Consider the following 25,944-nt stretch of genomic DNA (forward strand, 5'->3'; position numbering starts at 1 on the left):
CAAGTTTTTACAATGATATATTATTCAACGGCCTTTGGACTAATTTTTATAACATTATGTTGATTACCATCACCTCGGGTTAAACGTCCATATTATGAACTCTAGAGCAATGCAATAGTTACCCAATGAGAATACAATGTATAATATAAAAAGTTGTTATACCAGTACATCTAGATCAATTGCCTAGATTATTGTATGACTATGACGTCAATAATTTCTGTTGTTTACGTACGTATCCATGGAACGTCTACAATTGACTATGATTGTTGATAACTTCATCTTGCTGAGGACGACTCGTTTAGAGTCCGAAACATGTTAACACTCTATCTGATTCAAATAAGGAATCAGTCAGTCATAGAAGACATGTGTATCCAAAAGTGTCTTTTATGGTTTTATTTAAAATTTTGACTAAACAGCACCTGCATTTCCTATTGAATTTAAACAGCAAAATTCTGTTTCAGACAACTCAACTCCAGAAATTAATGAAGTTGATCCTTCCATTGAAGTAAGCTATCATTATGTACTTATTTATGCAGAGACAAAAATACTATTCTCTTGTAACCACATTTTGCAATGTTGACATAACATCATCACTGTAGCATTGAAGATTTCAACTTTGTGAATGTCAATGGTAGCTATCCTCTGCCTAGATATACACATCTTAAAATGTTAAAATGGTAATAAACTGATATTTTATCTTTACATCTACAACAAGTGCATTTGCAAATATAAGTGTTGGTTATATTTTTGACACGGAAAATTTTGACATCCTTATAAACACTGTAATAACGCTGTGCTGATGTGATTTATAATATGCTGATACAAGCAGAGATCAACTCAATAGGTACTGTTCCCAAAGTAGAAGACCACTCCGAAATGATAGCTTTAAATGTAATTGAGTTAACGGAATGTAAGCGTAAAAGATGGCATCTTGATGGTTGCCGGCTGTCCACGGTATGATATAATTACAAAGAAATAAAGAAAACAGAAACAAGGATTGATATAACTCACCGGTGTCATAAGTCAGATATAACTCATTTATATAAAATATGATTGCCCTTTCCCAACAATGATTCAAACGAAATTTGGTTGCCATCCATTCAAGGGTTAAAGAGTAGTAGTATGATTTTACAGCTAAAATTAAGACAAGAATTCCATAACTCTTGCAAATATTGATGGATTTTGACGCTGACATAGTTATACCTAAGTGTCGCCTTTGTGTTGTAGGCGACACAAAAATTAAGATGTATCAAACCAAACATGGTTGAAATATAATTTGCAGTTAAGGAGTAGCGTCATGACTAAGGTCATAACGGAACCTATGTTATGCTGTCTGAAATTTGAGACTGATCCCTTCAATACAATATATTTCAATTTTCACTGAAGTTGGACTCAATGAAACTACTTAAAAAATTCCGGTTTCATTTGCTCATGAACTTGAGTATGAACTTAGGTATCTTAACATCGGTTTTCACGCAAGAAAATATTTTTTCTAGACCTACGTTTGCCTAAGAATGCATAGGCCTACATGCAGCTTCCTACTAGGCCTAGGCATATCTAAAAAGCGGGATTTTTTAAGTGCAAATATTACGGACAGATTTCTACATTTTGAAAAGTATTTGTTATGAACTTTCGTTTTACTGTCTCTTGTGTATCGTTCGAGTCAGCAACATTGCCTACCGAAGAAAAATAAAATGTGCCATGTCCCTGTGTGACGTGTGTCGAAACTACGGTAGAACGTCTCAGTTACTAACAAATGATGAAGCCTAAACGGCGATAAGAAATACGATATAAAAGTCAATGAGTGTTGATTTACCTTTAATCAGTTGTTTAAACAAACCACTAGAACTTTTCCTTTGCCATCACGTTACGGTGATTCCATTTTGAATCGAAGCGGGAGACAACAGTATCACGAGTCTAAACATTATTCTTCCGCATGTTCGGCGGACCATTTTTGCAATCACTTCTAAATCTGTTGGAAATGTTTTATGTTTCATCTGGATTACATTGATAATTAAGTTGTTTCTAAATAAATGTATGACAAATTGTAATATTTGCGCTATTTATTCATAATTAGTTGTATTCTAATGACGCACTATTTTCTTACGACTCTCGTTGTACACATAGACTTGCACAAGCCCAGAAACTCGCAATTTAAAAAAAATCTATAGACTAATACGATTGAATTGAAATACAAGGATTGAATCTTGGTTTGGTCGATTTCCTTGGGTGATGAATTGAGTTGCTCTTGAAACGAATTCAACATGAACTGCTTCGCATTCAATTTGTCCAAACCAAGATTCAATCCTTAAATAAATGTATTTAGTTCTTGGAATCATATTATAATAGACAATGACTTACCACTGAAGTCATTCATGAGCATTAAAGGCCGACATTGTACAGCAGCACATTTCGCAGTCGGCCCATTTCAGGAGTGTCCTTTCTGCCATCTTGGAAGGTTTAGCATTATATCTTCAACGCAGAAGAAGAAGGGCACTGCTAACAGACCGATAATTCTGGAATTAGAATGGTACAAATTGAGTTGACCTCAGATGTTTGGAAACAACAATGGCATCTAACCTTTTAACCTACAGGCCTAAGAGTATTTATATTTCTGGTATAAATCTCTTGACAGATGTTCTTTTATGGTTTCAGGAAGTTACTAAGCTTAGTGAAAAACTTTTCTGTGTTCAGTCACAGAAGGGACCCGGAGTAGTAGTGAAAGTGAAGTGACACAGTGCAGTAAAATGCCTTACTTGCAATTCCTGCAAGGTTTCATTGCCTGCACCTGTCAAAGTTTCTGGAACTCCATGGATCCAATGACAAGATTCCATTAAAACCGGATCATATCAGCCAATATAGTTATTCTACAGTGCATATTCCTTTTGAATCGACACCTACGATGCAAGAGGTTTACAAGCGATCACCTGTAGATAGAGTTTCCTTGGTGCAGCAACTGGTTTCCTCATAAGAACCAAGTACCATCTAGACCTATCCAGTGCATAAATTGTGGTGTGGGTCTTGACCTTGAAGGCTCTGGTGGAAAACTATACAACTGCACTTCTACTAACCAGTGGAATTGTGGAATTGGAAGGTATTTTATCAGGTCTCTACAATGAAATATGTGGAAAATCAGAGCATATATAATAAATCTGTGCATTGATCTCCATTGAATGAAAAAAAAATGTGAATTTTGCAATAGATTCAATAACATAGAAGGACGTCATAAAGGAACAAACTAAACACCAGTATTTTTTGTATGCAATCACACTTTGTAATCTTTCAACCATTCATATAAAATATCACCATACATATGGACAAGCCGGCCAACAGACTTTCTTTGATGTTGGACTGCAAGATAAGCTAGTGACAGTGATTGATAGCCTATTTAGAAAATGCAGAAAAAGAATTAACTGTGAGTGTAATATTTCACAGATTTAAATATGTACTTATTTTTAGTTTCCAGTAGAAAATGTTCAAAATGCAAGAGTCTTTAACCCAAATTGATGGCATTCAAGCATGTTTGATCAACATGGGCAACTACATGGTTTGCCATGAGATACTTAGGAAATACCTTTATTATTTTCCTTTCTGGAAGGTAATGTAACATTCTGATCTTTCGAGCAAGTTTGAGTTTTTCCAGATACTGAAAACCAACTTTTATTCTTGGCTACAATTTTTCTTAAATCTGTTTTCAAAAAGGGTTTGCGGAGATTAACTTATTGAAACAGAGTATTTACAATGTGTTACATATATCTCCTATTGTAAAAACATAAAGTATAGCTTTAGTTTTTTTAGAACAAACATTTTGGTATTAGCATTGTAAGACATAACATATGCAATGAAAATCATTCACTTGAACCTATAGGTACACCTTCAAAAACAATCACAATATACATGTGTAGCCTTAAGCTAAAAATACTGAGACTTTAGAAAACTCTGGAAAAGATTAAAGAGAATCTGTTTGTCAAAACTGAAACTTAACCTTCTGATCAAAAGTTCCTCATAGAAATTAAAGGAAACCATCAAGACCTGAAAAAACATAAAAAAAAAAGAGTAAAGAGGATGTCTTTGTCACAAAAACGAAACAAATGGGTTGTTGATGAATTCCATCTGGTGTGTAAATAGTCATGGCACAAACATTGTATCATGCTAACAGAGCATTTTTGAACTATACAGTCATACATATGTATTGATAATAATTTCGTGAATAAAAGTTGGTTTACAGTAGATATTTTTGTGAGAAATAAAATCAATAAATTACAAGGATCCCAGAGGGATCTTGGCGCCCACCAAAGAATGATCTATGTCTGACAATGGAAAGAGGAATCTATTCTCTACTTTTCAAACTTTTACTTCATATTACTACATATTAAATTTGACAAAGATCCTTTCAGTACTTTCTGAAATATATAACACTAACAAACTTTAATTATCAAAATCCAATATGGCTACATGTCGGCCATCTTGTTGACAAATCGGTTCGATAATGCAAAATGCACAACTAAGGTCCTAGGGGAAATAAACACATACAAGAGATCCAGCAATCCAAGATGGCTGCCTGATCTATGTTTCTGACAATGGAAAGATGGATCTTTTTTCAAACATACTACATATAAAATTTGAGACAGATCGTTTCAGTACTTTCTGAGAAATAGCAGTAACAAACTTCACAACTATGAAAATTAAAGATGGCTTCTTGGCGGCTGTCTTGTTGATCAATCGGTCCCCAATCGCAATAGGCATAACTAGGGTCCTAGGGGAACCTACATATTGAATTTGAGAAAGATCCCTTAAGCCCCTTCTGAGAAATAGCGGTATACAAGAAATGTTAAGGGACGGAAGAACGGAAGGACGATGGACCATGGACTAAAAAAGGATTTGAACAGCTCACCATCTGATGATGGTTGGCTAAAAAGCATGCATATACTTATTATGTTATTACCATGCTTTTTATTTTTCAAACAATTACAAACTATTTATGGCATTCGATTATATATTACTGCTCTTTCATTTTATAAGGACATATGTAAAATATATACATGTAGTTAGATTTGCATTATCAATCAATTCATTTCAGAAATATAATAATGAAATCTAACTACATGTATATATATAAAATTTACATATGTCCCTTTATAATTTAATGAAAGAAGCAGTAATCGCAAATGTCGTATGAATACAAACCCATTGCGCTACATTGAATATGTAGGTAATCCACTTTAGTTCACATCGTTTTTAACACAATCCACGGTTCAATCCCTGTATGATGTAATTTACGGGAAGATATCTGAAAATTTAAAACAAGAGATTATAAACAATATATCATTCTACTACACAGTCTGGATTTTTTTACGAGTCATTATCAGAGATTGTCACTGTTTTATTATTTTCCTGTTCATATCAATATGCCAACTCTTATGAGGAAAAATCATTTGATCACAATTGAAAACACTAATGAAAGGATCAAAACATGGGTCATACAGATTAAACATATAATAAGTAGGAATGTCAAAACTGGTCAGAAGAATCCAATTAAGCGGTTAATCATTGAACCTATAATTAACATCATAATATTATACTTAAGCATTGATGTCACTATTTATCGGGGTATGAAAATAAATACCTTAAATATCCCCTTCCCCCCTTTTGCCAAACCGATAATCGATCGTGTCCAATGCAACCTCGGATGATATTGCATCTTTGGCCATCCTGACTACCATAGTTACCAAAATTAGCAACCAACACTATTTTAAATTTGACGATTAACATGTTAAATTATACTTCTTTATGTAAATATAAAGATTGAACTTTGTTTTGATTTCTAATTTTTCCAGGTCAACGATCTTTACAGAGTACTCAACATTGAAGTTGTTTTATGAAGATCAAGGTATATTGGACTTCAGCAATAATTTTTTTCGTAGAACAACTTCAAATGGTCATGGTATGCATTTTTGGAACTGCTTGAAATTGACTACGAAAACTGGATTTGGAATTGTGGAGAAGATCCCGATACATTGATCATGGATGCAACAAGTGTTTCATTCAGGAAAGAGCTGGCATCCTGGTCTGTTCTAGAGAACCTCCAAAACCTAGCAAAAGAGACAAAACAAGGTACCAGTACATTAAAAAAAGGCTGTTAACCCAAATTTTTCATTAAGCATTAAAATCATTATACAGAAGTGGTTGCTACATGTCTTATATTAAAACAAGATTTTTATATTCACTAAAATGCCCTCATGTATAATTTATTTTGATTTTTGCCAAGCATTTGATAATTTTTATCTAAACACGTATGTTTAAAGAGTTGTTTACCAATATTTCTTTGTTAGAATATTGGTATGCAATACTTTTCTGCAAAATAAATATTAATGACAGTTTTGGTCGATCACTACATCAGTGGGCTACAGCCTCATTACCTTGTATTTGTCACAGTGATGTTATCTCTACAGTGCCGATAGGTGGTGCTGTTACGTCATACATTACAATATAAAGTAGAGTACATTGTAGGCCTGAAGTAGTTTACATTTTATAGAATTACACTGTAGTATGTTGAAGTACGACAGTCTGTATTGTTTACGACACAATATGCTTCCAAACCTCACCGAGATAAAATACAAATCACACTGCAGTCGAAATAACGATACTGATATTGTTATATTACTGTATTTTAACTTGGATACTGGAACTGCCAGAAAAAAATATGATACAGGTAACAATTGTTTCGTAGACTTTTAACGGAAAAGTACTTGTATCAGAAGACACTGGGATATTAAAATCACATCAAAATCTCAAATAACAAACTATATTCTCTATTCAATTAATGCCACCTGCTGGCACCATTGAGATAACATTACTAACACTGTGACCAAGTAGGACCGATGGGGCCTACTCAAACATACGTACTAATAGTTATGTTATTGGGTTTTTTTTTTGTAGAAACCAGGAACGTACTTTTTTAAGTAAACCACTTTGCAACTTCTTGTCCTCTTTGGTTAATACGGGTGGAGTGGGGAAGAGTCGCTGGCCTCTTTTCCTGTCACAGCTGGAGGAAGAGTGTCCCGTCGTTGTCCCCCTTATTAAAGTGATTCAAGAAAATGATGGAATTTTGATAAAGGGAGAAAAGATGTATTGTATCGACTTGTGGCAGGACTTCCTAAGATGTCTGGCGAGCTCCTACCCATTTTGTTCCTTCATCACAACCTCCTATGAAGTCCACAATGTATTGAAAAGGATGTGCAATCCTCATTTTGCAAAGAATGATACAGATGTATCAATTCTCCAGCACAATGATCCCGTAATTTTCAATCTGATGATGAACCTTCACGATAATTTTCCAAGAAAAGAGTTCTGTGACATGTTAGATGCGATGATAGTCAAATCGCTATCTCCTTTTGACACTTCATCAGTAGTACTTGATAAATGGAGCTGTCAGCAAAAACATTTCACACTTTCCTTCTCTGGCGATCAAAAGAGGACGAGGGTCTTTCTCTGCAGATAAACAGATCTTCAAAAACCAATGCCCAAAAAGCTCTACCGGTCATCAATCTCTTCTGCCTGGAGTTTTCACACTTTTCTGTAAACATGGTAATTAGACATTGTTTGTTAATAGACTAATAAAACCCAATTTTTCCGAAGTCACTTTGTATGAAACACTCAGGTTGTTTTAATGGTAAACACGTTTATTTTCTAACATTTTATTCGTTTTGCCATGTATGTAATATGTTGATACACATCCAATGAAATTCAATTGCAAGACATATCATTACATAGCACACGTCAATTTAATTTTAAAATATTGCAATTTTATTAAGTACATTAATAATTACCCAGAAATATCAAATCAGATATTTAAGAAATTGTTTTTTGTTTGTTTGTTTGATTGAATAATTAACGTCCTATTAACAGCTATGGTCATGTAAGGACGGCCTCCCATGTATGCGGTGTGTTGCGTGTATGTTATACGAGGTGCGTGTTTCGGGAGACTGCGGTATATTCATGTTTTGTCTTCTTGTATAGTGGAACTTTTGCCCTTTTTATAGTGCTATATCACTGAAGCATGCTGCCGAAGACACCAAGCAACACAACCCAACCGGTCACATTATACTGACAACGGGCGAACCAGTCGTCCCACTCCCTGTATGCTGAGCGCTAAGCAGGAGCAGAAACTACCACTTTTATAGACTTTGGTGTGTCTCGGCCAGGTGACAGAACCCTCAACTCAAGGCCAAAAGTGAGGCGGTGCCAAGGGAGGCATTAGGAAAGATTAAGTCAGTTAGGAAGAAGAGAAAAGATAAGATCCTAAATTAAGTCGCCTTTTACGATCATGCAATAGGGGCAGCAGGTACAATTCTAACGCTCTACCTGCAGGACATGCATGTACAGTTTGAATGTTATGTTCACTTTCGAGTACCAGCACTATATGACATATGACAAAAAAGTAAATGTCAAATAATATTTTCATTAGTGTGGCAGTATTGTTCTCCGAATCAAAATTGTTTACAATTCGTTTCAGTACGTATATTGCTAGTCTTAATGAAAAAAATACGTTCTGAAAATTGCTATATTTAAATCTATAGGCGGATTTTTCATCTCCAAAAAAAAGTAAATAATATCAATGTTTTAATCTAAATCACTGAGACTGTCAAAAGTAAACGCCATTGAAGATCAAAACGAGGACGGGCAAAGAAAAATTTGAAAGTATTTTCATAAGGGTTGCCAATAAACATTCAGGGGTTTTTGCAAGATGAACCCGAAATAAATCATATATCAGAGAACTCTTTTGGTGTTGCAGCTTTGTATTTATAATATTAATTTTTCTATCACCATATTCATAATACTTTTACAGTTAAGGGGTTAAGGTCAAAACTGAAGAGTAGAAGTTTGGAACTACAAAGTTATTTCTGTTTCTAAGAGGATATTAAAGATGCTCCATCGCTGACAAACGGTATCTTTTCACTATAAAAAACAGGAGCAGACGATTTAGTATTTTTCTTCAGATACAAAAGTTACTTACTTTACACCATTACCACCATTGAAAAGTTTTAGCTTCATATTTTACATCAAGATAAAAATTTAAAAAATAATTAATTGCACCCCGAAAAAATTCCGTGGCATCTTGATGTAAAATATGAAGCTAAAACTTTAAGTTATTTGTTGAGCTATCGGGATACTCTTTACATCTTTTAAAACTACAGATAATAGCCGACAACTTTTGTTCGGAGAAAAAAATCATTTGGCATCGTCTTTTTTTCTCTTTCAACGAGTTAAAAATTCATGCCAACTTAATTCCGAGCATTTTTAAATTGTTGACGTCGTGTGTCAGACGACGTAATCGCCGGAGCGGAGATTCTACAGTGTATCTCGAATTATGCAACAAGCAGCAATAAGTAATACTTGTAATTCATGGATTTTGTAGTTGATAATGTCAATTTTATATGTGACTAATTATATAGAAAGAAAACCGTTCTAACATTATTTTTTCTCGTCGCAATTTACCATACATACCAAGAAAGCCGAGAAACCATTGGTCAAAATACACAAATTTGTAATTCATTTCATGCCGAAATAAGTTTTCTAATGCCTCTACAAATCAGGTAGTGGTTTCGACGGAAATCGCGGTCCGGTAAAATTTCTAATATGTTGACGTCATCGGTACAAAACAAGCACCTGTGCGATGAAGATGAGCATCGATTATAAGTTGATTTTTTCAAAAGATATAAATATAAGACAAAATTAACACAAGGAATTTATTCAATTTATCATTGAAATAATGAATTTTAAAATATTGTTTGAGATGCTGACGACAGCGATATCTATTTATAGTAGTAAGGTATTTCCTTAGCGGGACAACCACTTTCGATTTACAACACGGGCCATATGCAGATGTATATGGACATTTTATCTAAATCTTTACCAAAACAACATGGCAACCTTCTGATTATGATATTCAACAAACAAACTTTGAAGTGATATCGACGTTATTGATGATACAAGCCTACATAACAGTTGTTATGAACATACATTGACAGCTGAATTATACTGTAACTGCACCAAGGATTCCAAGGCACATTTATGTTGAGTAAGTATATTTGAATTTCTCAATAAAAAATATACAAATTACATTATCAGATTGTAATTCTAGAGCAAAGTTGATAAGAATGAACTGCACTGTGATATCCTTCAATGTACATACATAGCATGTTTTGTATTATAAATATAGGTAACCCCTCCCCAACACACACACACTCTTTGAACTGCCAGTTGTTTGGGTTTGTGTGAGTAATTATAACATGAATGAAAAGGCTCTGTTGTTTTACAAATAAATTCTAAAGATTTAGAACACCATTTGACCAATTTACAATGTTTGTTTGTTTGTTTGTTTGAGTTTTACGGCCCATCGACAACTAAGGTCATTTAGGGCCAAACTACAAGTCAGGCATTAATATCAGGATAAAAGGTCAGGGTAAGAAAAGGCAAGTGAGGATTAAAACACAGATTGTAAACGTTTATTTGATAAAAAAGGTTTGCATGGGATAAAATAGTTTTGGCTAAAACACACGAGAAAACTCATGCAAAAAGTTGATGAAACGATGAAATGTTGAGTTGATACGATGATATGATGAGAAAAACGTTCATATTTTATCTAAAATTCCGATTTCTTTGAGATAATTAAAAATACGATTATGTCTCACGGCATGAAACAAAGTGTACATGTGAATTTACAATGTACATATGTTGTGGTCACAATCTATTTCCACCCCTACATGTAGATGTACAATGTATAGTGTTACTGCACATTCAAGTTGCTAAAATAGTGTTAGCATGCAAATGTTTGATATATCTTTGTCCAAATTCAAGATATATATGAACATTTATTGCCATGTCAGATTTTGTTCTAAAATTAAATATACAACAAATATAAATAATTAAGTAGTAAATATACAGTGCATATACACAATTGTATATGGTTAAATATTTTATGTATAACTGGTAAGATGTATAAGTACTGTGTACATGGACCATATTTGTAGGCGGTATTCAAATTTGCAGTTGATCAATCTCTCAGTTCAAGGTTTACAAACATGTACTTCAATGATCTGTCTCTTCATTGTTTACTATAGAATACCAGAAATTGATACCCAGAGGATTTATGTACAAGAAAACATATATTACGTTAGTTAAATTGTGAAGAAAAAGATAAAATAAAAATACATGTAATCTGCACCTGATGCTCAGAGTAACCAGAGTTTCTTCTAACTCTAACAACACATAATAGACATTCTATAGTATGATATGTCACCTCACTTAGTCTGGCAATAGGTCTAGAGTCATTGAAACCAGAATAATCTTGCTATCTAGATGGAAAATGGAAAGGTGATTTTATTTCTGATTTTAAACAGTTTAAGAGATTCTGTACCTGGACTTTATATACATGGATGGAATACCTGACCTGATTAAAAACACCAATGTATCTGCAATAGCTGAATAAGATTATTCATACTGTATTATGTTTTTCAGCCTCTAATATGTGCAATCCTTTTGAAATGAGAGTAATGGAAAAAAATTCAAAATTTCAAATCTGACATGAATATTTGATTTTCTTTTCAGGATTTTTTTCTTACCTGTAATGATCAGTTATTGAATTATACTGCCAACCAGAAGTTTTAATGGAAGATTAGTGAAACTTTGAGAAATCTGCTAGATTGATTTACTGCAAAGGTAGGAGCAAACATGTTTGTTAAGTTCAATTAATCTGTAATGGATCACAGAGACCTGGCACGAATTTGTAAACCAACAGTATACATATATAAATTATAGTATTATAAATATGTATACTCAGTCTGTTGGTTAAAAAATATCGTGCCAGGTCCCTGTGTGATGGATCAAGAGTTTTTTGGGGGGCGTTTGGAAACTTATTTTTTTATATATGTAAAAAGTGTTTTCACCATTTTTTACATTCATGATCACACCTCGGAATTTATACCAAAAGTGTATCTTTATTAGTCTAAGATCTATTTTTAGGTGTAACTTTCTAAGCACTAGTGTATTTAATATGAGCAAGATTTTTTAAATGGTATACATACATATAACATGCACATGTATTTATACTTAGTTACTTAGAGTGTACCATACATTTTATTTGATGCTTGTACAACCAGAAACTGCCATTCAAATGATTTTATTATTCTGGATGGTTTTTACAATGTTTGTTTTATTGAAAACTTACAGGTACATCAGTTTGGACTGCATGTACATGGACATCAGTGGGTGACAACCTTAGGAAGATAATCAATCTCCTGTTATGAAACTGAAACTCAGCCAGTTCATCACCATTTTCCAATCTGCATTATTAAAAATACCATACCTGTATAAGGCTTTTGAGTTCTTTCAAATTTAATTCATACAGTTGTGAACTTTTACAAGTTATTGTGTTTAAAAAAAGAAAACATGACAGACAATATATAGATACATGCACATGGATATTCTTTACATAAATAATGTAACCAGAGGCCAAAGATACAAGATATATGTATGTGTCTACAATTCAGACAAATCACAACACACATGTGCATGTACATAGACACCACAGGACTTTGGTTCTATAGATATACGAACACCTCATGTATGTGTAACACAGTATTGCCCGTAAACAGAGGTGTCTAAGGCCTGTGGTAGACGCCATGTATATATATATATCTGCAATATGATCAAGACAACATACATGTACATGTTTGTAGATAAAGCAGTGTATCTATGAAATTGACAAGACATATACGCTGCAGTTTATCTACAAACTAAACAAGACACAACACACATGTACCAATGCATGGTATATACAATATGGTCAAGACATATCACAAATGTAAGTACATTTGTTTACATTTATATGGAGATTTAGTGGATGGGGCTTCTGTATAAAGCTATATACACGTAGATAGAGCATTGAACACATGCATAACAAATTAAACCCTATGAAACATTGAAAAGTATATATATATATATATATATGCTTTATTTTCCTGTTTTATTAAAGGTACAGGTCACATGCATAATTTGTTTCCATAAACATGCAAGTCCCTGAATGTTACAAACTTTTGATTTATCAACACCTAATCTGTTGATGGTATTGATACTTTTGTGTCGAAGTTTAGGGAAAGGGTGATATTAGCAAAATTGATAAATTAGTTGCCCTGGTAACTAGCAAATTACTTCAGTGTGCACACATATGAAGAGTACTGCATTACAATTTTGATTATATTCATCTGAACATCTTGATTTCGAAACACATACGCTATCGGCTTACTACATATGACGGAATAGATAAGAAATGATATAGAATATACATGTAATTTTGAATATTATTGACATTCAATCCTATAGATTTAAATATTGTAATTTTCAGAACGTATTTTTTCATTAAGACTAGCAATATTCGTACTGAAACGAATTGTAAACATTGATAGTTTGATTCGGAGAACAATGCTGCCACAGTAATGTTAAAATATATTGAACTTTATTTTATTTGCCATATGTCATATTGTGCTGGTACTCGGAAGTGAACATAACAAACAAACTGTACATGCATGTAAAAAAAAACTACGGTTCCTTTTTATTTACTGTGTTACGATAATAATACGCCACACTAGTGACACCAGAGTGTGATATCGCATCCTAAGTTATGATAAAGAAGAATTCAGTAGTTGGAGAACACTCCCAATTATCCACACAGAAAAACGGACGGACCACAGACCATGGACGAAAGCTGATTTGAAAACCCCATCACCTGATGATAGTGGGCTAAAACTGACATATTCCTCGATAAAACTACACGCTGTGGGCATGCGCAGGCTGACAAAAGAAAAATCGATCAGACACGCGGTGCAGCGAGTATCATTAGTACGTGTAAAGATGTCGAAAATGATCCGACTTTATGTAATCGCTGTCGGCTTTACCATGGTATTACTATGTGTTCTGATTTATCGCATCGATAAAGTAGTGGACATGAAATTTATGGGAAAAGCGGTTCATGAGTAAGTATTTTTTATTCCTGCAGTACTTTATACTTTCATTGGTGAAATGCCGACCGAAACTTTTAACACAATCCTCAATATTTGTAAAAAGCCATATCAAGTTCAGTTCCGTCGAAGTATACATATTTTTTGTTTTGATATTTAAAGTGAGATCATTGTGTGTTAATTGCATGATGAAAATGTTGCTTTAAATGATAGTAAGGTCATTACTTCTTACAGCAGAGTGATATTATATACAGAAACTAAAAACACCCGAAACATGGTATAGAGTCAAACCTTGTTGATAAAGACCATCCAATGGACAAAGGGAATATGGTCTTTAAAGGCAGTTTGTCTTTATACACATGTTAAAATTGGTCCTTTTGAACTATAGGAAAGCGGTCGCATTAAGCAGATGGTCTTTATACAGAGTTGGCCGCTATGACAGGTTTTCTGGTCCACTACGTTTACGAAAAGAAACAATAAAACAATTATAACGCAATAACACCATACAAATACAAAATTCCCGTTATAAACATTAGTTACAATGAAGGTGTCTTTTGTTGTTTTGCTGTGTGATGTAGTAATAGTCAAAACCCGTGTCGTAATTAAAATGACCCAAACAATAAAATAAATTACAGTTATCTCTTTAAAAATGTTCGGAAAACTTAACCAAATTATCCAATTCGTCTTACAGTTTAAGAATTAAGAGTCGTTTTGCTTAAGTATGTACCTTTAAATGTTATTTCTTACATATCTGATTTGATATTTCTTGGTAATTATAAATATACTTACTAAAATTGCAATATTATTAAAATAAGTTGACGTGTACTTTGTAATGATATTGATTTACATGTCATGCAATTGAATTTCATTGGATGTGTATCAATATATTACATACATTCCAAAACAAATAAAATGTTAGAAAACAAACGTGTGTACCATTAATACAACCTGAGTGTTACATACTAAGTGACTTCGGAACACCGGTATTTAGTAAGCCATTACATTAACTTCTTTGATGACAGAATGCGTTAACCAGCAACGATTAATGAGCTGTCAGAGCTGAGGGGCTTAATATTGGGTATGAAAACTTATTTTGATACAATATTTGCAAAATGTGTGAGAGAAAAAAACGTTTAAGAAAAGTAATCGAAATATGTCCTTGGATAGAATTGAATGAGAAGTTGAATGAAAGCAATTTCTATAGAAGAAAAATGAAGAGCATCATTTATCAATATCATTTATCAATTTCGTACAATTCATCTAGCTCTATACTAGTGTATAAGCAGTACTCTGTGACATCAAGAGCGATACAACGCCAAAACGTAAAGTTTTTCATCACATAACGACCAAGGTTCACACTCACCTTGAATAAACAAAGATCAATACATGATAACGGACATTTATGCTTGCTTTTCTTTTACATTAAACGTAATATTCAAACGTATACGAACTCCCTATATATTTATGTACATAGTCATTACTGTTTGTCATCAATTCGGTTATTTATTTCGTATTTGCTGTTTAGTTATCTTATTTTCGAAATAAATTGTGAAAGGACATTTATTTAGAAAACAATTTTCACATAAAATCAATACACATATTCTAATTGATAATCTTTTTTATTATATTCACTATCATAATTAAAGATTTCACTACGTGGCAAACAACAGATGGCTGTCCAATTTGTTCTGACAATTAAAAATTGACCGTAACTCATCAATGTATCTACGTAATATTGACATACTTTTGTTTGTATGATTGTTAAGGTTTTACGGCCCATTGATAACTAATGTCATTTAGGGCCAAACTACAAGGCAGGCATTAGTATTAGAATATAGACAAGGACTGTATCTAAAAGATCAGGATAAGAAAAAGGCAAGTAAAAACTAAAACAAAATTATAAATATTGATTTAATAAAAAGAGTTGCACAGGATAAAATAGTTTTCACTAAAACACATGAGAAAACGCATGCACTATGTTGATGAAACGATGAGTGTTGCGTTGATATGAATATTAGATAAATCAAGATGAGAAAACGTTCAAATTTTGTTGAAAATGCCGAGATAGTTGAAAATACGATTATGTCTCACGGCATGGAACAAAGTGTACATGTCGGAAAACTTCATAATTCTTATCTTCGTTTGTTTGTTTGATTAAGTAACGTCATATAAATAGATATGGTCATGTAAGGACGGCCTCCCATGTGTGTGGTGTGCTGCGTGTATGTTGTGCGAGGTGTGTGTTTTGGGAGACGGCGGTATATTCATGTTGTGTTTTCTTGTATAGTGGAACTGTTGCCCTTTTTATAATGCTATATCACTGAAGGATGCCGCCGAAGACACCAAGCAACACACCGAACTCCACATTATACTGACAACGGGCGAACCAGTCATCCCACTCCCTGTATGCTGAGCGCTAAGCAGGAGCAGAAAACTACCACTTTAATAGACTTTGGTGTGTGTCTCGGCCAGGGGACAGAACCCAGAGCCTTCCTCACAGGGGCGAACGCTCAACTCAAGGCCAAAAAATAGGCAGTGCCAAGGGAGGCATTAGGAAAGATAGAGTCAGTTAGGAAGAAGAGAAAAGACAAGATCCTAAATTTAGTCGCCTTTTACGATCATGCAATAAGGGCAGCAGGTGCAATTCTAACGCCCTACGGTAGTTTCAAATCTGTTTGTGCTAGGCGAAGAGCTGTCTGAAGAGCTGTTTTAACGGCCTTTTCATTCCCCTTTATACCCACATGACTGGAAAACAAGAGGTATGTAATTTGAGTTTTAGAAGATAATCGAAATGTTCGGATTAATGTGTTTCTAGGGTTTCTTTATTTCAAAGCCTGCATGACCGAAAGAGAGTGGGAACAAATGGTTGCCCTTTCAATGCGGTGTTATTCGATATGGTCAAGCGCCAGATCGATAGCACATGCTTCCGCAGAGAAAATGGAGGCAACATCCGGGAGTCGGATAGAGGAACAGTGATTAGATATATCTCATCTTTTCTATTCTTCCTAACTGACTTTATTCTTCCTAATGCCTCCCTTGGCACCGCCTCACTTTTGGCCTTGAGTTGAGCGTTCGCCCCTGTGAGGAAGGCTCTGGGTTCTGTCCCCTGGCCGAGACACACCAAAGTCTGTAAAAGTGGTAGTTTCTGCTCCTGCTTAGCGCTCAGCAAAAAGGGAGTGGGACGACTGGTTCGCCCGTTGTCAGTATAATGTGACCGGGTGGGGTGTGTTGCTTGGTGTCTTCGGCGGCATGCTTCAGTGATATAGCACTATAAAAAGGGCAAAAGTTCCACTATACAAGAAGACACAACATGAAATATACCGCAGTCTCCCGAAACACGCACCTCGTACAACATACACGCAACACACACCACATACATGGGAGGCCGTCCTTACATGACCATAGCTGTTAATAGGACGTTAATTAATCAAACAAACAAACAAACAAAGTACAGCATGCTGCCGCAACATATCACCATCTTTTGAGCCGTCAGTGAAGATATGAACATGGTCAGGGAAAGCCCTAATACACTCTCGAAAGGAGGATTTGTGTTCTTCTGGTAATGCATTGGACTTTGTCCTCTCATGTAGAGATAAATTTATATCAGGTGTCTGAATGAGCCATGGTGGTACATCCGTTACGGTGTACTCGTCAATGATGTCGAAATTTATATTTAGTTCCTGCAAAAAACAAAATGAAATTCTTATGCTAATTTTTGTTTGTTTGTTTGATTAGTTTAACGTCCTATTAACAGCCAGGGCCATGTAAGGACGGCCTCCCATGTATGCAGTGTGTAACGTGTGTGAAGTGCGTGGTGCGTGTTTTGGGAGACTGCAGAATGTTCGTGTTGTGTCTTCTTGTATAGTGGAACTGTTGTCCTTTTTATAGTGCTATATCACTGAAGCATGCCGCCGAAGACACCAAGCAACACACCCCACACGGTCACATTATACTGACAAAGGGCGAACCAGTCGTCCCAGTTTGCTGAGCAGGAGCAGAAACTGCCACTTTAATAGACTTTGGTGTGTCTCGGCCAGGGGACAGAACCCAAAGCCTTCCTCACAGGGGCGAGCGCTCAACCAAAGGCCAAAAGTGAGGCTGAGCCAAGGTAAGCATTAGGAAAGATAAAGTCAGTTAGGAAGAAGAGAAAAGATAAGATCCTAAATTTAGTCGCCTTTTACGATCATACAATAGGGGCAGCAGGTACAATTCTAACGCCCTATCTGCAGGGCCATCTTATGTTGGTATGAGCTTTTGATACTGTAAGGATAATTTCTTTCGTCGATTGTCTAGAGATGGTTCATTAGCTTCTACATGGAGACTCTTCACAGGTGTTGTTCGAAAAAACTCCAAGTGCGAGACACAGTCCCTGATTCTAGATAGGGTCAGGCATCTGTAGATAAGAGCTGCGAGCCGATCCATAGACAATCGAGTCGTAGTCAAGTTTTGATCTAATAAGTGCCCGGTAGATACGCAGAAGCATTTCACGGTCTGCACCCCAATTAGAATGGGAAAGAACACGTAGAATTGTCACCGCCTTCGAGCACTTATCCTTCAGATGTTTTATATGTGGAACTAAGGACAGTTTCGAATCAAAGGAGGTGTTGCATATAGGGTAAAAATCCGCCCACGATAATTTTTTGATTTTTGAATTTAAATTAGTTAATTGCATTAATACACATATGTCTATAATACTTAAAACCCGATTGGACCATTATTAGGACTACAGCGCCCCCCTACATTAACACTGGTAAATTTAAAGCCAATTGGGCCTTTTACCTGGCATAAGTCATAGTAAAAACACTTAAATCACGTTTTTCTTATGATTTAAAAATACCACATAAAATTGCCTTTATAACGACATATCACACTTGGCTGTATCATATATATTATTTTATCATAAATGGAACGTAAATATCAAATTTGACAGAAAATACGACTTTTTGAAGTTTTAAATTTTTCGTTTTAAGCAACAGAATAAGTAAGGCACTGCTCGAGTACCCTAAAATTTTGATATATAAAATTATATTTAGGTTACCATCGTTTCATCATAAACAGCTCAAGTTGATGAATCACTGGATATGCCACGTTTTTTAGGTTTATTTCGTCTACCCCCTGTTTTTTCCATAATTTTAAAGTACTGAGAGTACACTGTCAAATATTACCGACTTTACTGTAAGAGTAGAATGTGATGATGAGTTGCGTATTTCAACCAAACCTTGAAGTTATCATCATAAACTCATGTTTATAATGTTTTTTCAGAAATTCTACTTTTCTGTTTTGGAACAGTGGGACATATAATACTGACAGTTAAGATTTAACATATACACAATGCCATGTTGCATTCCAGAAACTGTATAAGCATTAAGGTAATAAATATGACAGTATGTGTCCTTTGCCCATTGTTAAAGGAGCCATCACTGTTGCCATCGTTTCAGGTAGGATGTTAGAATTGCACCTGTTATACCCATTGCATGATCGTAAAAGGTGACTAAATTTGGTACCTTTTTGCTTTTTTGCTAGCGTCAATCAGACATCAGACGAGGTGCTATGTCTCATTTTACCTTTAGTATCGCGAAATAATACCATCAAAAAGTCTACCAGGTACTGATTACAAATTATTTACAAAATTTTTCTCATCCAACATCCTTCATGAAAGTGCATGCTTTCTAGATTATCTAATGAAAGTTCTAGAAACGCTCTAAAAAGTTCTAGAACTGTTCTACAACTGTTCCAGAACGGTTCTACAATGTTAAATGAGACTTTTTCAGAAATGTTCTGAAACTATTCTAGAAATGTTCTAGACCTGCTCCAGTTTTCAATTCCAGAATATTTCTAGAATTGTTCTAGAACATTACTCTAGTACACTGTTCTAGAACAGTTCTAGAAAAACGTTGTAAAACGATTGAAGAATTCCTTTAGAATAATTCTAGAACAGTTCTAGAACTGTCCTAGAACTCCTCCAGTTTTAAATTCAAGAATAGCTCAAGAATTGTTCTAGAACATTATTCTAGAACATTGTTCTAGAAAAGTCTCATTTAACGTGACTTACGAATGAAATCCTAGTCATCCATGACATGTTATAAACATCAAAACAACAGTATATCATTTTGAGAAATATCTAAGGTCAACATATAAGTTACATCGATATACGTTTCGCTAAACGGAATTTGCTTAGTAATAAGTTGATAAACCCATGAAGACAGAAATAGGAAAAAATTCTGACGATTGGTGTAGGAAACATAAGTCATATTGACCTTATTTTGCTTATATAACATATTGTATAGTTCCATATATGACCCTAAAATTAACTTTTTGTGACATATGGGCAAAACAAGGTTTTATTTAGATGTTGGTCATATGTCAATAAACATGTCAGTTTGACCGAACTTTGGTACACCAACTTACATGGGATACATTTTACTCAACTATGACGTCGCTAAAGCGGCTTTTGATACATGATAGAGTCGAGAGAAGGACAGCTTTCGGTTAACATTTTTAACTCTCAGTACTCTCAGTACTTTGATATTGGGTAAGACATAAAGGGGGTAGACGTACAAAAGTGCCAAAAAGTCGGCATATCCAGTGATTCATCGGCACAATATTTTCATGAGTCAATAAATGATATATGAAGATATTTTTGATTGCTAAAATTTTAGGGTACTCGGGGTTTGTCATTGTTATCTAAGAAATTAATTAAAAACTAATGAAATGAAATGAAATTTCTCTATTTTCATGAAAAATTAGAAGCAAAACTGGAAATTGCAAGAAAACCCCAACAGATCTGATGAAATATTGTATATCATTACAAAGATACGAAATACGAAATGCTATGTTATTACACCAAAATGATTTATCTTTGGGTTTTGTATGCCTAAATATGATATATTAAAGGCACACAAGTAGGAATCGGACGTAAAACTTTCAAAAGGTGGCACTGTAGTCGCATGATTAATCTATTCATGGAATAAGTACTGTTCCGATACGTATTATGTGCCGATTGATGTATTCGCACCAAAAAATTAAAAATGGGTTTTTTTTTTTTGCCTAATTGATATAGTCTATATATTAGGCAAAAAAAAAATTTAAAAAAACCTAATAATATAGGCAGGTTTAGCGGACTAGAAAGACTGTTGATATTTTCTCTTGGTTTCACAACTCTCGTTTTACTTCGAGATTGTCGCGACGATGTTCGGAAGAGTTCGGAATGATTCGGCATCTTTAGAGCCTATTTTTCACGTGTACACGTTAAAAAGATGTTTTACTTTTATAATTAAAGATACTTCCAGTGCTGCAACTTTATAAAAAGTGGTAAAATTAGAAAGTTTAAACCTCAGACAGACGGAGAAAAATATGTATAACACTTACACAGTTTTCACTATGACAAAAAGAGCGAAAGTTATAGACCATACAACTTAAAACACTCAGGATTACTGATGTGCTTGACTGTAACCAATAGTATGAATGAAGAACATTTTTATGTATCATTTGACAATCATAATTATGGTATTATATTGATAATAAATCTCATCTTATTCCCTTTCAACTTAAAATGAGAACTGCAGATGAAAATGTCGGGACATATTTATGATTAAGAAGACATCAATTTAAAGCAATAAATTGTTTTATATTTGTTTTTACCCAAATCAACATGGTATATCCATTGAAACCAATGTAAACACTTCACCTCTTTCACACCTGACGAGTAGACCAGTCCATTATGAAATTTCAGGGGTGAATGAGTTGTTAACACATGATCACGCGAGCTTACCTTTGCAATCATATTCTCTAATACTAAATTTCGCGAGCGTCTATTTCACTGGTGATTCTCCTTTATTGTTGGTACTCTGGATTGTAAATATTGCATTAGATAATCTTATATTGCCCCAACACCATGCATTCTAAAAGAACTCGCCATTGATGCCAAGGGACAAACGTATTGGTCATTTTGGAAACAGACAATTATTATATTTGAAAAACGCTAAAACGAGGAAAGGCGATGTAAATGGCTAAAGTATTTGGTAATAACGGCGATAAAAAAAAATTGAATAATAATTTGGTTCTAAACTGAAAATAACAAATCTGACAATGGATGCATTTGAGATTAAAAAAAATAAAATGACATGTTTCAAAAATCGATTATTTAAATTCTTTATTTTTTTTTAATCTCAGTTGAATGCTTTTTAACTTGCATTTCAGCTTGAAGAAATATTCTGGATCGTGTCACTTTTGATATGAGCGTTACGACCAGGTTATTGTATTCCTAGGGACCTCACAATGCGCAGCGGTATCGCCTACTGGTTATCACAAGAACAACATAAATCTTTGTGGGTAAGCTTAAATATTTTATATGTTATAAAGTAAATTGTCTTGTTCGATGACTGGGGTTTCCAAATCATTTGACCAAATGGTACTTATCATTGGGTGCATTACGGTTTAAGAATGCAAGCGTCATAACTGTTACTGCACCATGCGCAAGTGTTGCCGCCCTCCCGAAATAGTCAGTAGATCAAACAAAATGTTAAAGATAAAAGGAATATTTCAACCGGAACAATATTTCTTGTTAATAGTGAGTCCCGTAAAAAACAAATGTGTCTCTAGAGTATAATGGATTTTTTCTTAATATTAGTTGTTTAAGCCTTCAACATGAGTATGTCTACCATTACTTCTAAATACATGTATCTCATATAATCTGTCTTAGTTGTTTTATGATCCAAGTTTAATAGTTACTCTTAATATTGCTGTCGAATCCTAGGGCGTAAAAGTCGCGCTGCTAATAAAGTAAAAACAATTATGAAGATGCTTAATGACTTTTGTATATTTCTTTGTCAGATTCAAAATATGTTTATCTTATATCATTGATACGACAATAAGGCAGAAAATTAGTATTGAAACGCACTTTTATTGATGGCATAGATGGCAAAGTGTTTGTGTGGTTCTGAACAAAAACCAAAAGGTCTAATGAAATACACACAATGAGAGGCGACATATACAAATATAAATGGTGGTATATGGATTCTGTGTTTGTTTCCTTACGCACTAACACCTTTCGGTTGCCAGGTATAAGTTCATGTTTTTTTAATTGATATCCGGGAGTTTGTTCTATTTATACAAACATATTTCCTTTATTAATCCACTGCTTAATTACTTGCTCAACGATCCGTGGTTTTTACTGTTTCACACTTGACCTGTCGACACGATAAAACTAATTGTCTTTGTATGGTCGCACAATTTTCGATCCAAATAAACCAGTATCTGGGAATTTTCCAAAACAATTTCTATTGAGTCGATTCCTAGTTTCTCATCTGCGTAAATTTAGCGTACAAAATGATAAATGTACTAAATGATATTTGTTTGATTTACTTTAGTGGATAGTTTGGACAGCACCCTAACCAAGTTATGTCCCTCTAGGAATCTTTATATCTTACTACAGGATGGTCACAGGCAAGATGGACTGTCCATAGTAGTAATGTATACCTTATTTGAAACTAATAATGTCTTAGTTATGAGGAGTTATGTCCCTTGCAATAGTATATGACTTCGACGTAGACCTATTTCATATGTAATTAAACCAGCATCACTTTTTATTGATATATTTGTGGTTTACATTTGGTTGCCTCGTACGATGTATAATACATTATTGTATATGTTTTATTGATAACTGTAGATGTTACTTACAAATATCTATAAATACCTGTAACATGAACTTGACTGCTGATAATTTTCATATGTATATAAATAGTTTATAGAATGATGTAGATGTTTTATATGTAATTTTAGATGTATTATAGATACACGGTTGCATATATATTTTTATATAGATACTTTTAAGCCTTGATGACACTATATCTTTTTTTAACTTGAACAGACTATTGTTTTTGCAAACAAAATACATTTCATAACCCGATGAAGTTAAAAAATACTTACATCAATGCTTATAATTAATTTTTCAGACTACTTGATAACATAAAACACGTTTAAACATATGATTCCACTGACTTTCCAATGGATTATTTTTTTTCCAAATCAATACGCAAATCGACGTCTCTGTTGTGACGTCATGTTAACGTCGGGTTTTCGCGCCATTCTCGGATTTTTTTCTTCATAGTATATGAAGAAAAGTATCTGCCAATCAGAAAGTTAGATTTAGTATGAAAACAAGAAAAAAATGATTATAATGCTTTGAGTGACTTGTTATAAGATAAATTTGGACGTTTATCTAGGCTACGTTATTTAGAATTGGATTAAATCTAGTATAAAGCCTGATAAGATAATACATACTCTCTAACACTAACGACAGAGATTGTGCTTCAGGAATCATGAATAGTGCATACTCTCTAACACTAACGACAGAGATTGTGCTTCAGGATAAATAGTACATACTCTCTAACACTAACGACAGAGATTGTGCTTCAGGAATCATGAATAGTGCATACTCTCTAACACTAACGACAGAGATTGTGCTTCAGGAATCATGAATAGTGCATACTCTCTAACACTAACGACAGAGATTGTGCTTCAGGAATCATGAATAGTGCATACTCTCTAACACTAACGACAGAGATTGTGCTTCAGGAATCATGAATAGTGCATACTCTCTAACACTAACGACAGAGATTGTGCTTCAGGAATCATGAATAGTGCATACTCTCTAACACTAACGACAGAGATTGTGCTTCAGGAATCATGAATAGAAATATTGATATATCCATTAGTTAAACTTTTTATATTATAAAATCGTTCATGTTGATAAATGAAGTGAAGATTTTATTGCATTTAATTAGGTTTCTCTAATGAACTTGAAAATTCTATTAAAATTCAATATTAAAGGGAGTATCCGTATCTGATGATGAATTGATTTTATGACGTCAATTAATTAATCTGATCAATTTGAATTAACATTAAACTTTAAACTAATGTGAAGTAAATTTGCATTTTAAAAATTTTGAACAATTATCAAAACTCTATATCAATCTATTTCGTAAATACCGTATATCTACAATAATATTCTAGTATCAATACATTGATTAAGTGGCTCAAAAACCAATGATGAGACACTATCAATCGTCCAACAAGATGCCGATATGATAACAAACCCTTAGTTTATTAGGATCTACTCTGATGAGAAGTCAACATTGGTTGTTGCTAACTGTTTCTCTAATATTTTTGGACACAGGAGTTCATACCAAAATTGAAAACGGAAGAAAATAATATGTCGGTGAGCTATTCAAATATAGCTATTTAACAATGTATGTGAGTTTACCGAAATTTACCAACACATCGCTATTGTAATATCTTCCAAATCAGTTTTCTGATCAGTATGACTGTTTGCATACTTGACAAACCAGTGTTTTCTGTTAAGAATAATAGTAACACACAGTCAACGTGTTTTATTTGATCATTATAGCAGCATTTGTTCCTCCTACCTCGTAAATTATGAAGATAAAAATACCCATTTTTCACCATTTTTGACAAATCCAACGCTTTATGTAAACAGTTCTGATGACTAACGTTTTCAAAGGGTTTGCAGTTTATGGATTTTTCCTAAAGATGTTTAAGTCTCGTTGAAATCTCATTTCTATCCTGATTAAAGAGTTTTGTGATTTTTCATACGAAATATGTGACATATATTTAGCTTGAAGTTCATTATTACTGTTAATCTTTTGAATGTTATCTTTGATGAAAATATTAAGCATTTAGAGGTGAAATTGTAACAAATTGCTTTTTTATTTTTACTTTTTAGTGCAGTTCAAGTATTTTGAACTATTGACAAGAAATAGTGAAAATAACATATATAGTAACGGGACAAAACATCAAGCACCCTGTGCCTATTTTTTAAGCCGGTTTTAGAAACAGCAACCTTTTATCGTTTAAGTTGGAAAATGTTAGAAAACGTTAGTCATTAGAACTTTTGTGTGAAGCTCCA

The 25,944-nt window shown here is 33.9% G+C and overlaps 1 long non-coding RNA gene across 1 annotated transcript; it reads left to right on the forward strand.

Annotated features, from left to right (window-relative positions):
- The first annotated feature begins 9,838 nt into the window (after nt 1–9,838).
- Nucleotides 9,839–12,965, forward strand: LOC138317026 (uncharacterized). Its single transcript, XR_011207698.1, has 3 exons — nt 9,839–10,081; nt 11,611–11,721; nt 12,232–12,965. It is a non-coding gene; the product is annotated as an uncharacterized lncRNA (long non-coding RNA).
- Nucleotides 12,966–25,944: the final 12,979 nt, after the last annotated feature.

This window comes from Argopecten irradians, chromosome 2, assembly GCF_041381155.1.
Source record: "Argopecten irradians isolate NY chromosome 2, Ai_NY, whole genome shotgun sequence".
Taxonomy (NCBI): Eukaryota; Metazoa; Mollusca; class Bivalvia; order Pectinida; family Pectinidae; genus Argopecten; species Argopecten irradians.